The sequence below is a fragment of the Pseudorca crassidens genome, chromosome 12 (assembly GCF_039906515.1).
Source record: "Pseudorca crassidens isolate mPseCra1 chromosome 12, mPseCra1.hap1, whole genome shotgun sequence".
NCBI classification, from domain to species: Eukaryota; Metazoa; Chordata; class Mammalia; order Artiodactyla; family Delphinidae; genus Pseudorca; species Pseudorca crassidens.
The window spans coordinates 78,213,524-78,226,006 of NC_090307.1; positions in this window are offsets into that span (position 1 = coordinate 78,213,524).

Here is a 12,483-nt window from a genome sequence, read left to right on the forward strand (position 1 = left end):
AAAAAAATTCTCCCATAACTTCCCAGGGCAATTAAAGTACAATTTAAACCCCTCCGTGTGCCCAGCAAGGCTTTCCACAATTTGGTCTTTGCTAAGTCCTTGGTCCTTATCTCCTGCTTCTCTTTCTCACATACGTAAAGGTAAAGCCATCCTGGTCTCTTTTTTCCCCTCAGATATGGGCATTGTATCAGTTAGCTACTGCTGTGTAATAAATTACCCCAAACTTAAGTCTGGGTCAGTAATCTGGACATGGCTTAGCCGGGTAGATCTGGCTCAAGATCTCATGAAGTTGTAGTTATGATGTTGGCTGGAGCTGCAGTCATCAGAAGGCTTGACTGGGGCCATAGGGTGCAGTTGCAAGATGGCTCATTCACACAAATGATAAATTGGTACTGGCTGTTGGCTGGAGACCTCGGTTTCCCTCCGAGGACTCTCTGTGGGCTGCTTGTGTGCCTTTATGACAACAGGCCCGCTTCCTCCTGGGTGAGAGATTCAAGAGGGAGTGATGCAGAAGCTACAATGTCTTTTATGACTTACCCTTGGAAGGCACACTCCATCCTTTCTGCACATCCTGTTCGCTGTTCAGGTTGGCCCTATCTGATGTGGGAGGAGACTGTACATGGTCTGAATACCAGGAGGCAAGAATCACTGGGGCCGCCCTCTTCCTAGATCCCCTGTCCCTTTTCTTTATTTGTGTCTTACTCATCCTTTAAACCTCAGCTTTTGAGCTCATCTCCTTTAAGAGACCTTCTCCAACAGCCCAATTTATTCATCCCACAACTATTTATTGAACATCTACCAGGTGCCAGACGCTGTTCTAGATGCTGGGACGTAGCAGGCAGAGGTCCTATTAGACCTATCTTCAAAAATACATTCTTAGCCCAACTACTTCTTCTTCTTCTTCTCCTCCTTCTCTGTTTTTGGCTGTGCGGCATGTGGGATCTTAGTTCCCCCACCAGGGATCAAACCCATACCCCCTGCAGTGGAAGCACGGAGTCTTAACCACTGGACTGCCAGGGAAGTCCCCAACCCCTTCTTCTCACATCTGCCTTTGCCACTGAGGTTTAAGCCACTATCATCCTCACCCGGGTTGCCACAGTAGCCTCTTAGCGAGTCTGACTGCTATAGGTTGTTCTCAACAGTAGCTGGAGGGATCCTCCTAAAGCCTATGTGAGGTCAGGTCCCTCCTCTGCTCTAAATCCTCCCATGGCTCCCATCTCATCTACAGTAAACACCAAAGTCCTTACATTGGCCTGATGGGCCCCTTCTTACCTCTCCGACCTCCTTGTCTACTACTCCCTTTCTCCTTGCTTCTGCTACACTGATGTCCTTGCTGGTCCTAGAACCTGCAGGCATGCTCCCACCTCTGCCCTTTGACCCGGCTATTTCCTTCCCCAGCAGTGCTCTTTCCCCAAACTGTTGTGAGACTCATTCCCTCCTATCTTGCAAGCCTTCGCTCCTATGCTCCCTTCTCACTGAGGCCTTTGTTGTCCACCCCATACAAAACGGCAGTCCTCTTCCTCCCCATTCTTCTTACCTTCTACTTGTTTTTATCATAGCCCTTCTTGCCTTTTAAGAGCGTTTAATGCCCTTACTTATTGTTTATTTTTATTCATTTATTTATTTTTGGCCGCACCCTGCGGCATGCAGGATCTCAGTTCCCCGACTGGGGATCAAACCCCTGCCCACTGCAGTGGAAGCGCTGAGTCCTAACCGCCGGACAGCCAAGGAATTCCCTGTTTGTTTTTTTTTTTGAATTATAGTTCTCTTCATATCAAAATCTAAGCTCCATGGGCATTTTGGTTTATCGTCTTCATTGACGTATCCCCAGAACCTGGTCTTGTGCCCACTACCTAATAGGCTTTGAAAACAGTTGTGGAATAAGTGAACAAGTCAACTCCCTCCAAACTGGGTGCTCTTTCTATCACAGCTGAATGCTTTTCTGAGCGCCACGTCCTGTATCTGTTCAATGGGGATGGATTACATCACCTCAGTCAACCTCTCAAGCTTTCTCAGAGGGTCAAATGCAATCATGGATGTAAGAGCCTCGTGTAACAAAGTGTTATGCCAGTGACCATGAGGATGACAGCTGTTATTCCTTCCCCCAGTCCTGCGGAGGGTTACCTCCCTTGGCTTCCTTTCTGTGCTTTTCAGTGTGTCTCTCCGGCTGGCCTTCATCTCCTTTCCTCCTCCCCACTCAGCGATGCCACGTGGCTGCTTCATCATTTATAGTGGCGGCTGAATAATCGAATTGTTATTGGTTTGGAGAGGGTGGGGGGGGGAGAGATTTTTGCTAAATTGTTTCTCTTTGGAAAATGTTCATCTCCTGCCCAGTTGTGATTTATTTCTGCCGTTGGCAGTCTTGCTTTCTGGAAATTAATTCTTTGATTGGCATGGAAAGGGAAGTTGATGGTGGCAGGGTATGTATATCTTGCGGGCTTCTTTTTGGATGTGAGAGCTAGCTGAAGCTTTTTGCGGGCTTCTTTTTGGATGTGAGAGCTAGCTGAAGCACTGATTTGGTTTTTTCTGGGTATGGTGAAAGGGAGCAGGTAATCTGGGTGTCGAGAATCTCAGGGTGCCCCACCTATGCTCCCAGCCTCTGTCTGAGCTGGACAGGTCTAACCTCTTAAGTCCAATAGGCATACGTGCCTGCATCTGCTATTTGTATGAGTGCATTCACTCCCAGGATCACCTTTGGAAGGTGTTCATATCCCCATTTTGCAGATGGGAAAACTGAGGCTCAGACTGGTGAAGGGCATTGTACATTTACATGGTTTTCTATTGCTCCATAACCAACCACCCCACATTTAGTGGCCTAAAGACCACTGCTTTATTATGCTCACAAGTTCTGTGGGTCAGGCATCTGGACACAAAGGGCACAGTAAGGATGGCCTGTTTCTGCTCCGTGATGTCTGAGGCCTCAGCTTGGAAAACCTGAGTGGCTGGGAGTCACTGGAACATCTAGGGGCCTGGAAACACCTAAGGCTGCTTCGCTTATGTGTCTGTCACTGGGGCTGGATGACTCAAAGCCTGAACTGAGCTGGGACAGTCGATTGGAGCAGCTCCACGTGGCATCTTCCTGCAGTTTCCCACATCACGGCGACTGGGTCCCAAGTAAGACTATCTTGAGATTGAACACCTAGAACAAGAGAATCAAATGGGAATTGAATGGTCTTTTATGACCTAGCCTTAGAGTAGCCTGCATCATTTGCTGGAATAGAATCCAGGCCTAAAATCAAACCTGGGTACCCAGTGGGGAAATAGAGCTATAAGGCATTTCTGGAGGAAAGACATCCCCCACTCCCACCAACTCTGCCAGAGGATGTTTAGTGAAGACGCCACCCTAAGGATGACCCAACCAAGGTCACTCTGTGAGACAGAAACGGTGTATCCGTTATAAGTTTTATTTTTGGCAGCAAGAAATAAAACCCAATTCAGTGGGGATCAGGGACGATGGTGGTGTAATTCAGTCCAAGTCCAGAGGTCTGAGAATCAGGGGGCCAATGATGTAAGCTCCAGTCCCAGTCCAAAGGCCCAAGAACCAGCAGCATCAATGCCCAAGGACAGTAGAAGATAGATGTCCCGGTTCAAACAAAGAGCAAATTTGCCCTTTCTCCACCTTTTTGTTCTATTCAGGCTCTCAGTGGATTCAAGGAAGCCCACTCACACTGCTAAGGGCCAACTGCTTTACCCCATCTACCGATTCAAATGTTAAGCTCTTCCAGAAACACTCTCATACACACACCCAGAAGAAATGTTTTATCAGCTCTCTGGGCGTCCGTTAGCCCGTTAAGTTGACTCATAAAATTAACCATCACACCACCTAATTCTGCATCATCACTCCACCTTTTTTTTTGTTTTTGGCTGTGCCGTGTGGCCTGCAGGATCTTAGTTCCCCGACCAGGGATTGAACCCAAGCCCTCGGCAGTGAAAGCACAGAGTCCTAACCACTGGACCGCCAAGGAATTCCCCATCATTCCAACTTTTTTTTTTTTTTTAAACACTGCCTGAAATAAACAGGGGGAAATATGTCTGCTGGGGGAGAGGGGTGCAAAATAAATGGAACTAGGCATCCAGAGGTGCTTCCTTGAGACTGATGACAGTGGTTTCGTTCCAGAGCAAATGAATCTGGTGATGAGACCTTAGGTGGCTGACCCAGAGAGGGGCAGAGCCAGGGGCCTCATGGATGGGACCTGAGGAGGTCCTAGAGAGGGATGCAGGTCTCAGGCAGGGCCAGCCTCTTCTGCAGCGTGTAGAGTTGGCCCCTGGGAGAGGGGGATGGAGGATGAGCCTGACTTCCCTCTTCCATTTCCCCACTGATTTCCCAAAGCAGAGAAACAGGCCAATGGGCGACTTCCTTCCCTGGGCTGACCCTCTGCTGGGGCATGTCTCCCTGGTCCTCGTTGGCGGAGGGGGCCACACACAGACACAGAGGTCTCTCTGAAATGGACAGTTAATTGTCTGCAGGCCAGGGAGACCTGCAGAATTAGAGCTTTCCGGACTGGAGCAGGGCACATGGGAGGCAGAAACCCTCCCCCCAGCCCCCCAGCCCCTAGCCACTCTCATTTCCTTGCCAGCTTTCTAGAAATCCAGGTCAGTTTCAAAGCCTGGGCTGCAGCCTGCCTGAGCACGGGGTCGCTTCCGAGGTCACTGGCTGGACAAGCAGGTCAATTTTACCAGGAAACCTACATGTAAGTGATGCTGGTTAAGTTGGGATTCTGAACCAGGGGGCTCTGGCCTCTGCAGTAGCCTGGACTTTCCCCTTCATTTTATGCCCAGGGAGCCTGGGTCCTCCAGAAACTAACGTTTATTATGCATGGACACTCACATATAGGTTTAATAAATACATCCAAATGTCAGGCATAGGGGACGCCTTTCCAAATAAATCTCACTTGCAAGCCTCCCAACCCCGAGAAGGAGACTTGTATTTACCTTTTTTTTTTACAAATTCCCATTTGAAAAGGTTTTTCACACATTTCCATTCGACAGATTCCCATTTAATAGATGAGAAGACTGAGTGTCAGAGTGGTTAAGGGGCGTGTGCAGGATCACTCAGCTGGGAGCTGTCAAGTGGGATGTGAACTCTTCTCCTCCAGCCCCCTAGTCCAGTCCTCTTATTGATTTTTTTAAAATAAATTTATTTATTTTATTTATGTATTTTTGGCTGTGTTGGGTCTTCGTTGCTGCGCGTGGGCTTTCTCTAGTTGCGGTGAGCGGGGGCTGCTCTTTGTTGCAGTGCGCGGGCTTCTCGTTGCGGTGGTTTCTCTTGCTGCGGAGCACAGGCTCTAGGCGCGTGAACTTCAGCAGTTGTGGCACACGGGCTCAGTAGTTGTGGCGCACGGGCTTAGTTGCTCCGCAGCATGTGGGATCTTCCCGGACCAGGGCTCGAACCCGTGTTCCCTGCATTGGCAGGAGGATTCTTAACCACTGCGCCACCAGGGAAGCCCCCTCTTTTTGATTTAACCTTGAACCTTTGAACCCAAAGGGCTGCCTGACAGCAAGCAGGTCCTCTCTCTCACCTGGCTTCCCGGTCAGGAAAGGAGGAAGCATGGGCCCTCCCTCAGTCCCACCCAGACATCCACCCAAGGTGCCATTAAAGTTAATTGTTTTTACTGCCAGTTTAACATCATCTTGTAAATCTTTTTACGATGTGGCCTAGGAACACCGAGCTGTGTGTAGACCTCTGGGACAAAATAGTTTGAACACAGGAGCTTGGGCACCACAACTACCTGGAGGCTGTAAGATAGGGGTGCCCTCGGCTCCTCCCTGACCCTGTGTCAGCTGGGTGACAGTTTGCTTCCAGGTGAGGCTATGGCTGTGCTTAGAAGGCCTAGATTCTTCACCCGTCCTCCACTGGCTGGACAGGTATCTCTCCTGACCCTACACCGTGGAACCCACTGGAATCTGAGACCCCAAAGCTCTGATTCTGGAGCCTTCGGAAAGGCTGGCTGAGGGTGGGATGGGGGGACTCCAGTGCAGAAAGTATGGTGTTTCCGGCACTGGGTCTCTCCCAGCCTCAGGTACGTGGATGGATTGGCCAAAACACCACAGGCAGGTGTCAGGGGTGTGAGGGGCACACATTCTAGACTGAGACGGTTCTGGAGGCCCAGGTCTTCCCATGATGGTGATGCTGCCTAGTTTTTACCGTCACCTGCCAGGAGAGCCTGTCCTTCCCCGACCATCCCTTTAAGACGGTTTCCCGGGGCTCGCAGAGAGGAAGACAGACATTGCTGATTCTTGGGAGACCCTGGCTTCCACGAAGAAGACTTCGCCTGAGTCTCCTTTCTCTCCATCTCAGTGCCTGGCACCCCCATTCTGTGGCTCCGTTTTTGCATCAGTAAAACGGAGATCGTGTCTTACCTTCCCGCGTCGTTGCTCGTATTACATAAACTGCTACTCTTAAGGCGCCCAGAAAAGGAGAAGGCACTAAACCTCTGTAACCGGCATCTTCAGCGATCATGATTAAGCCCAAATATTTATGGGCACTTGTCTGCAGAGCCTTGTGGCAAGTGCTGGGAATATCCAGAGAAGATTGGCTTCCTTGCCTTTAAGGGGCTTTAGTCTGGGAGGACGCACAGTATTTAGATGTTATGAACAGAGGAATGCAGCATCGCTGCAGCGTATACTGCAGTCATTCTCAAAATGGATTCCGGGGCCAGCAGCACCCCAAAACCTGTCAGAAATGCTCGTTCTCCGGCCTTACCGCAGACCTCTGGAGCTCTGGGGGTGGACCCTGGCAATGTGGTTTTAACAAGCCCTCCAGGTGACTGTGATGCTCACTAAGGTTCCAGAACCACTGATAGAAAGAATACAGGCACAGGCTTTGGGGTGAAGAGGCAAATTTGAATTCCCTTGCTAGAGGTGAGGCTTTGGACAAGAAATTGTAGGAAGCTCAGTGGGGGGTGGGAGGGATAGGAGGGGGAGGAGAGGAGCGGGGAAACTGGCCAGCCCAGCCCCGGGAGGATGACGACCAGGGAAATACACCTGACCTCTCCCCGGCAGGGCATCGGCGGGTCAAAGGCCGAATCCCTCCGTGGGATGTACCTCCGCGGGATGTACCCCTGCGCTGACCCAGTTCAGGGAGGTCAGGAGGGCGTCTCAGAACGCGCCCAACCGGGATTTAAAACGTGTAAACCCTGGGTTCGGCCCGACTCCGTCTCGTCCAGGCAGCCTCTTTGGGGGGCACCCTAACCTCTCCGAGCCTCAATTTCTCCATGTTGGAGATCACTGAGGTTCCACCGAGGCTGGAAGCCGTAGAAGCACGTAGGGAGCTACAGGGTCCCGCATCAGGACCAATTTCCGGCTTTGTGCTCCAGTAAGTGGTTGTAGAAAGTTCCTCTCTCGTCAGCTCGGCACCCGCCGGCCAGGGGCTGCCGGGATTCGGGAGCTGCGGCGGTTGATCTTTTCCGAGAATCCTCCACTTGCCGCGCCATCGGGCAGTGCGAGCGGGGCGTGAGGTTAACTTCCAGGCTTTTCGTTAAAGCGTCCGGAATTAACCGGCGAATGACCCGGGTGTCTGTAGGAGCGAATGAATTGCACAGAAGGCTGAGCGTGGGGACCCTGACCGGGGGAGCCGGGGCGCGTCGGCGGGGACCCAGCCCAGGAGCGCAGAGCGCAGGGCAGGGCGCACCGCCTGGGCTTAGGAGTCGACCTTGGCCTTCTCCCGGGTGGAAGGAAAGGGCGAGGATGGGAGGATGGAGAGCGGGAGGAGGGGTTTGAAGGTGGGCTGTCTTGACTCTGGAGGGTTCAGTAGGCTTTCCAAGTGTTCTTTTTTTTTTTAAGTATAGTTGAATTACAATGTTGTGTCCCAAGTGTTCTTTGAGTAAAGTCCAAACAATGCCCCGAGCTCCGGTGACTATCCAGTGAGCGTGTGAGTGCTCTAGCCCCTGCCTGCCTTTCAGGACCGAGCTTCTGTTCTGTCCCCGTCCTCGACATCCAACTGAAGGGGCGGGGGTGCTTCTCCCCAAGACCCCAGGCCCTGCGTGGGTTCGCGCTCGGGCCGCTCTGCCCACGCCCTCTTGTTTCCAGCGGCCCAAGCTCGTCGAAGGAGGGGACCAGAGGAGCGCTGACCTCCTCGGTTGGAGGAGATGGGGGTTGGGCCCATTTCCCCTTCCTAGACCCCCGCTCGTAACAGCCCAGAGGGCAGCGACCTTGCCCGGCGGCCACGGCCCTCCCCCTCCCTCGCGCCCCCCACCCCCTCCCGGTCAGGCTTTGAAGAGCGCGTTTTACGAACTTCTACATTTTCCTTCTGGAGGCGTGTTTGTTCTTCTCAGTCACCTCGCTCTGTTTTATGAGCTTCAGAGCTGATCTGCATGTTCTCCCCGCCGTGTAATTTCAATGTGAACTCTCCCCGGAGCGGCCTTTCCCCTCTTGCAGCCGGCCAAGTCGTTTGAAGGCTGCACAAACATTCTTGCTCTCTCCCGTCCCCGCAAATCTGGTCTACACCCGCGAGGGCAGGCGGAGGCAGTTACCCCGAGAGTTCTGGTGGATTGGAGCCCTTCGGCAGACGCCTTCAGACCGTTTGGAAGGACGAATTGGGGGAAGGGAGGGGAAGCATTCGAATAGCTGCCCCCGTGGCCCCTCTTCTTAAGGATTACGATGAGGTGTGTGGGTGTAAACATTCCCTAATCCATAGTCCAAGTTTTGGGAACGAGGATAGTGGAGACGCACAGGGACTAGGGCAGAGGTGATGTAAACCTGCACCTTCTCTCCATTGATCGCCTGGTTCAATTTTCAACTGGTTTCCTGGCAAGGAGGTGTTATCCCCACTTTACAGATGAGGAGAACTGAGGCTGAGGTCAGTTTCCCAGTCACCCTTTTGGGATTCAACTCCTAGTTTGAACGAACCCTCTTCAGAAGAATAAAGGTCAATACTTAGGGTTTAATATAACATTATTAACTACTTTTAACAAGTGCCCTTCCTTTGTTAAGCCACCCACTATGTTTCAGGCACCGTTCTAAGCCATCTGCTTATTTATTTCTCACAAGTGTTTCTCACAGTGACTCTATGAATTAGGTACTCAACACATGACAGTAAAGGCAAGGCACAGAGATGTTGTCGCAGCCCAAAGTCACACAGTGAGGAAGCGCTGGAGGCAGGATTTGAACTCAGGAGGAGGCACTCCTAACCACCAGTGTCATGCCTCTGGGGAGAGCCTTTCCCAGCTCCCTCCTGAGCCACGTGAAAGAAATCCCAGGCTTACTGACCCTGGACTGCATTTTCCTCCCCAAGGTCTGGGGAGGAACAGGAAGATGGGGATGGGACAAGGGGGTTACGTAAGATGGTGACTTCAAAGGCAGCCACCACTAGGGTATATAGCCTTGGCTCTGGGTGGCTGGCCAGGGGCACCAGTCTACACGCTGTGGGCTGTCCACCCTCGGTCTCTCACCCTACCTCTTTGTAGTCCAAGGACGGAGAGGGTGATGGAGAAGACTGAGGGCAGAAGTGGACCGGGAGGTCTTGACATTGAAGGTGGGGGAAACAGAGATTAGCAGTTGATAATCAGAGTAAAAATAATGAGAGTAGACATCCTTTATTGAGCACTTACTCTGCTCTCCATAAAAAATGGTTCTTTTCTTACGTGACTAGCCCTATGGGTAGGGACTTTCAACTACTCCCTTTAAAAGGCACAGAGAGGTTAAGCCGTTGGTTCAGAGTCACAGAGCCAGTAAAGTCGTGGCTTCAGAGCTCCAGGAGGGAGGAGGCTGTTGGGGGGGGCGGGGCTCACTTTGTGTAAATCTGGCGCATTGCGGTGGAAGCAGGTTCTGACTTTCTCTGATACAAACCTCAAAACAGAATGAGAGGATCTCAGGACCTTCGGTCCAGCCACCCTCCAGATGGGGAAACAGGCCCGGTGAGGGAGTGGAGCATGACCTTCAGTTCCGTATCAAGTCAGGAGGGCGAACAAAGGTGGAACCCCATGGTCTGGGGCTTACCGGCTCCCTCCCAGGCCAGGGTGCTGACAACAGCCCTGAGGGAGGAAGCAAGGGAGGGGTGTGAGAGCACCAGAGACAGACCTGGGTTTCCCTTTTGTCCTCAACTTACTGTGTGACTTTGTGCAAGTTGCTCAACCTCTCTGGGCCTCAGTTACTCCAACTGCAAAATCATGGTGGTACAGGGATTAGATGGTTTAATTGCTAAATCATCGGTGATCGTAATGTTCTTAGATGCTCATCTGGCCACAACCAAAAAGCAGATTCAGAGCCCAGTAGAATGGGTTTCCAATCCCAGGGTTCTCTGAAATCAGGCTCCCCAGACTTTGGAGGGTGGGTGGCAGTGGGAAGCTCCCTGGATCGCTGAAGAAGCGCCCTTTCTTTCGCAGGCACCCCAGAGGCTTCTTGGTTCCAGCCCAACGATGGAGTCTCTGGGCTTCTACGTGAGAAGTGGGTTATAACCCCATCTCTGATTTCTCTGAGGCCTCCTGTTCTTGGGGCCACTGAGCCCAAGGAGTGGGGGCTGGAGGGTGAAGGTCTTGGCTAGAGTAATTAGGCTTGGCCGGGGGGTCTCTAAGACCAAGAAGCTCTGTGTGCTATGCCTGTATTTATATCGAACCAGACTGACTTACATGAATACCGGTTTTAGGCTCGCATAGACACGGTATACCCCTGCTCAGCCCACCCTCCTCCTTTTCCTTCTTCTTCTTCCTATTATTATGATTAGTGCTGTTATTTAAGGGCTACACTTTTTCTAGCAGCACTGTAAGCCAGCTGTGTTGCAATTTACAGTATAACATTGAGAGTCAGAGAGGTGGAGACACTTGCTCAAGGTGCTCAGCCAGTAAGTGGCCCAGAGACAGAGAAAGACAGATGAAAATAGAGGGCAGAGAGAAGAGGTTGAGGGAGCAGGCAACGTGACAGACAGAAGAAAACTCCCATCTCCCTGCCCTAAATCTGACACCGAGCTGGGCCATCCTTGATATGATCACAGACACCCAAAGACACCTGGGACACAGAACAGTCCCAGGAAGTGAATTGTTCCTGCAGCGAGGGGTATCCCTTAACGCTGGGACCAACAGCTCCACAGATGTGCTGATGGACGCTCTAGGGCTGATTTATAGAGCTGTCTCCATTCCTAGGGACTCCCTGAGGCAGTGGAGAAATTACAGAAATCTCAGGCTGTCCTATTCTGCTCCAGGAAATGGGAGGAAAAAGTGTGCAGAGGTGGGAGCCAGTGCCCAGGGCAGCAGAGGAAGGCAGCCTGAGGGCCCAGCTGGTTGGAGGTTCCTGGGACGCAGGTTCAGGCAATGTACCAAACACACGGGGCGGGGGGGACAAGGCACCCCACTGGGGGCTGGAGGCATGGGGCAGCCAGTGGTGGATAAAACTATTGTGCCTCCAGGAAGAGTCAGAGGGGGCCTTGGGCATTATTTTACGGACCCGGAGAGGGACACTACTTGGCCAAGGCCACTCGGAGTCAGGGATGGGGGTCCCGCCTCCGAGGGCCTGGAACCAGCCCTTCCCAGCCCCCCTGCGCCGCATGGGGTTGGGGGAGTAGTGGTGGGGTGTTTCCGTAATGGCCCCAGCCGAGGTGTCGTGGGGTGGTCCAGCTCAGACGTTCAGCCTCGGCCTCCCTGTGCCCTGGCACTCGCGGCGCGGCTGCGCACTTCTCCGCATCGTGGGCTGGAGAGATGGCCCAGCTTGTCGGGCCTGGGAAGGAGGAAGGGAAAGCAGGGCCTGGAGGACGAAGCGGGGGTGGGGGGAGCGTAGGGGGAGGGAGCTGCGAACAAAGGGGCCCGCGCTGGATCAGGCAGGGCCGCTGAGTGACGATCCCCAGGCCCAGCGGCGGGGCGGGGAGGCTGGGGGGGGGGCGGGGCGGGGGCGCAGGGAGATGCGGAGACACAAACCCACACAGAAGAGAGAGCCAGGCGGAAGGGCAGAGATGGACGGAGAGAGATCGCAAGAGAAACACACAGAAAAGAGAGAAGGAGGCCGGCTCGGAGGTGGAAGGATGGAGGGAGAAACACGAGACAGAAGGGTACTGAGGCGCACAGAGAAACACAGAGAGAGAGAAGGTAGACACAGGAGAGACTCAGGGGCGGACAGAGAGAAATAGACTCAGAGAGCCAGAGAAGGAAGCCTGAATCAAGAGGGGGGAGAGAGAAAATAAAGACCCGGAATTGATACAGAGACAGAAAGGCATTGTGAGTGGGAGAAACAGACCTGGAGGGAGACAGAAACAGAGAGGAAGTGAGCAGAGATGGATAAGACAGCAGAACCGGTCAGTGTGATTTGTAGCCGACAGTGGACAGAAAACCACATCGATGCAAATTCACTTTGGCAGCAAGGATCTGAGGTTCTCTCTGCTGTGGGTCCTCGGCTGCCCTGGCGCAACTGGTCCTGGGTCAGGGGACATTTACCCCTGAGGCTCCAGTGTAAGGGACTTTGGTTACAATTAGTAATGGGGTTAGTTTCCTTTCCAGATAAAGGGGCTTCTGTCAGTGGTTTTGAATGCCCTGCCAACCCCATCTTCAATTTTTAAGGGTC